The sequence below is a fragment of the Teleopsis dalmanni genome, chromosome 2, assembly GCF_002237135.1.
Source record: "Teleopsis dalmanni isolate 2A chromosome 2, ASM223713v2, whole genome shotgun sequence".
Lineage (NCBI taxonomy): Eukaryota > Metazoa > Arthropoda > Insecta > Diptera > Diopsidae > Teleopsis > Teleopsis dalmanni.
Genome location: NC_051847.1, coordinates 193,216,447 through 193,221,049, shown reverse-complemented (window position 1 = coordinate 193,221,049; position 4,603 = coordinate 193,216,447).

The window sequence follows — 4,603 nt, the reverse complement described above, 5'->3', positions numbered from 1 at the left end:
TGTCGAATTTCAAATGGAAGAAACTTAATTTAGTTAAATATTTTAATTAAATTCAGTACTAATTTAGTAATTGGTATAATTAAAATAATTAGTAAAAAAAATATTTTGAAAAAGATTTTAAGTATAGACTAAAACCAGTTTTAAAGAAATATAGTTTCTTTTAAATACATTTTAAACACATTACTTACATTTAAGGGATTTTTCACAATACTCGTTAGAATAATAAATATATTTAAATAAAATATTTAAGCACAAAATTATAATTTTAAAGTATACTATCATGAAATGTATAAAAATAAGTCCGGAGAAGTGTAATATTATAGAATAGTAAGTCTAAAAAGATATTTAATGTTAACGAACTATATGGTACATATTGAGTATGTTCTTTTCTCCAACTGCTTTCTCTTATATCAAAGTACTTAATATTTCTGAAGTGTTTTGGTACTACCAATAAAAATCCTATTAATAATTTTCTATTATAATTTTCTCTAAACAAATTTTTACTTAAATAGTTAAGTATAAAACATAATTATTTAAACACTACTTAAATATTTCAACATTATTTTAATAATTAATCAAGCATTTTAAACAATCCTTTGTGCTTCATAACATCATCTTTTCAAATAGTGTTCAATTTTACTTAAAAAAATTTTAAGTATTGACACTATTACTGTAACTCTAATTTAATTCCGACTTAGTGTTTAAATAATTAAAAATAATGTCGTAAATTCTTTGAATAACTTTACTTTTAATTAGTTTTTATGCACTTTTTTATATGTTTAGTTATATTGTTCCTTTCTAAAACAAAGCCAATTAAACTATTTTAAAAAATTTATTTAATAAGTTCATAGCAAAAAAAAAAAATAATTAAAATCAGATTCAGTCGTATGGCTACAACAAATCTGGTAGATATAAAAATTCATAAGAACACTGCAAGCCTAAAATTATTTATTGTAACCATCATAGTCTAGATTTAGTCTTATATCTAGTTTAATTTAAATGCACACATATAATTAATGATTTGTGTAAATAATGTACATAAAGTTATCTGTACTTAATAATTATCATAATAGCAATAAAAAGTCAATAATCCAACAAATAAAAATATTCATTAAAAAAATTTATCACAAAATGATTGTTTTATTTCTGTCATTATTAATTCCAAGTACTGAAATTTACTTTTGAGTTTTGACTTTTCGAAAATTACCCATTAATCACAATAAAGTTTTTACATTGAACTCTGATCTTTTACTTTTATTTTACCACAAAATTAGATTTTAATAAAATGATTAAAATTTAAGTGCAATTCATAGTTTGTATTTAACTTTTCAGAACTGTTTACATCAATATATACTCGTTTATTGCTCAAGTGCTCAGATATGGATGTACTCGTATTTAATATGGATTTTAGTGTTTTAAATATTATTGAGGCTACTCAAAGCTTGAAGCTTTTTGACATTGGAGTATTTGGAATATTCGATCAAATTGTACTTTCTATAATAGCACTTTCTATTAAACGCATTTGTATAAAACAAAATGGAAATAGAATATAATATAAATCAGATTTGCTGTACAGTTGATCAAACGTCATCGAACATCATTCAACATCATCGAATTGAAATATTCGATAATACCGTCTTTAAACACTTTCTATTAAACGCATTTGTATAAAACAAAATGGAAATAGAATATAATATAAATCAGATTTGCTGTATAGTTGATCAAACGTCATCGAACATCATCCAACATCCAACATCATCGAACATCCTTGACTAACTCAAACATTTGAGGTATTCAGCTTAACTGCTCGAATTCTATATAATTCTTCGTCATAATGCTCGATCAATTTGAAGAACTAATTGAAGACAGTGGAATATGTTTTCTAGGACGAAGTTAAAAAAATTAAGGACTAGATATAGACTAGACTAGACTGTATTTGGAAGCATACAATTGACTGCCAATTCTTAGTTGATTCATATTATGATGCTCATCGCAATAGAAAGTTTATTTTTCAATGTCAGTCCATTTCCCTAGTGTGACTCCAATTTCTCAGACGCAAGGATTTCACAACATATTTTGGGAACTTTTAATATTCTATGTAATTTTTATCCACTGGTGATATGTGTCTACATTGCTTGGTTTGTCAGATATCGCGCTATAAACTTACAAATTTTATAATAATAGGTGTTATTTACTTATAGTTAAACATTGCATGTACTAGTGACCAGTAGATGGCACTTGTGACTTTCTCTAGTAAAATCATACAACTTTAAAGTCCGATATCGAAAAAACTAAGCCGAATTTTAACTAAGTGCATTCGAAAAAGGTGTTCAGAATATTGATAAGTCGGTTCAGTATTATTCAATCACCAATTGATTATTTTGATTATTGATTTTTGAATTAAAGTTTTGAAAAATACTATGATCCTCAATCAATATTGACCCTCAATCAATCAATATAATTGCATAGATATTTTCGAGTGGTGCATATATAGTTCATCTCAAATCTATATTAAGTAGTAATTATTATTAGTGGTTAAATAGACTTTTACATTATTTTTTGTTATTATTATTATGTTCTATAAATTAATATGTTCTATAAATTACAATCACAATTTAAGAACTTAATCTATTCACATATGCTTTCCGGATACCCCTTTTGCGTAGGGTCGTCATCAAATTTCCATTCCTATCCAAAGCTGTTCTTGTGAGTACTCGAATCATTTGAACGTCACATACAGTGGCTGATTAGACCAAAGCATCCTATTTCGGTGGTAGGTTTGCTACGTTACACAAAGGTTGTTAGATCCTGGGCTTCCGAACCTGCAAAAGTCTTCATGTGGCAATTATTGAAAAAAAAATTGCAAGAGTTAATATAAATAAGATTTGTCTAGCTAACTATTTTTTTATCGGATTTTCACAAGTGTAGTATCATGTATTAATGTTCTCTAAGTATTTTGTATAGCCACAAAAAAAGATCATTAATCTTAGAACTTTGGTACTAGTATATTAATTATATATTAAATTTATATAGTATTTATCATTTATATCCTAATTGTTTAAATGAATTTAAGGTGAGGTAATCAGTTGTATGAAATATATGTATGATTTCATATTTGATTTTATTTTTAAACTATCAAATGATTTAATTTATAATTTATTAATATAGTTCACATATATTCTGTTTGTTTTAAATTTCCTAATGGTAAGTTGATAACCGCAATAAATTAAGAAAAACTGTATGACATAAACATACAAGACTTTTCGAAGGCTTTCAAATAATTCAATTTGACTTTAATTAATTGATACAAGCGCAAAAATAAATCACAAATAAAATATATATGCTTTCATATTTTTTAAATATGTAATTATATAAATAATACATTAAAATAAATACATGATAATTTATTTTGTAGACAATATATCAAATTGTTAAAATGTTAAACAATTTGAATTAAATTCATTAGCATTTTTAATTAAACTTTTTTTCTTATTAAGAAAATTCTATTCGTATGATTCAATTGAAGATTGGTACAATATTGAACTACAAAATAGATAATATTACTTATAAAATGACTAATTTTACTTAAATATATTATGTCTATGATCTTTGGAGATTTTAGAAGTGAAGAAGTTCTCATATCATTTGAGTATTAAATATGTGGTTCTAGTTAACATACATAAATCTAAGTAGTATATGTATAATAGAAGTGAAAAAAAAATTTTCACTCACTGAAATACTAACTATAATAAAATGTAAAAAAAGTGTTTTCTTGAAACTATATTAAACAAAAAAAATTAAAAAAAAAATTCTCTATCTCATTTAGAAAAGTATTTTAATTAAACACTGAAAACATTCTCATGAAAAAGTAGGTTTATTTATTTTTCGAAAATCTTTTTTAATAAACAAAATTATATTTTAGAAAAAATGCTGCAAACATTGACTTAATTGTATTATAATTGATATCAAACATTGGTCACTGAAAACCGATGTAAGTAGTTTTAGTCCCAGTGGCAAAATATTTTATTGCCATTCTTCATAACAGATTATTAAAATTTTATTTGTAAGTATAAAAGTGCTGTTGTAAAGCATCCAACTCTATGAATAAATAAATGTGCAGTGAATGGTGTTTAATTAATATATCATAGAGAACTATGAGAATTCTAAAAGTAGCACAGTTGGCAGTAATTAATAGTTTAATGGAAGTTTGAAGAAACAAATGATAACTAAGTGCTTCGTTATGATCATATATCATATACGTATATATACGTTGTGAGCATTCTAAGAATTATAATTAATTATTGATTCACAAGTCCTTGTATTATATATAAAAATGGAGCAAATCAAAAGTTTTTGAACATATAGTATTTTTATGAATAAAGATAACACAATATATCCGACTAAAATATCTGTAAATAAAATAAAAAAGTATATGATAATCAAATAAGTATATAATATAATCAAATAAGTACATATATCAGAATTCTAGATCCATGAATAACTTAGAAAAAAAAACATAAAAGTGATATTAAATGTAAAAGCTTCTATGTATATCATTAGAATATTATATTAATGACGTTTTCGATTAGTGAATCTGAGTTCA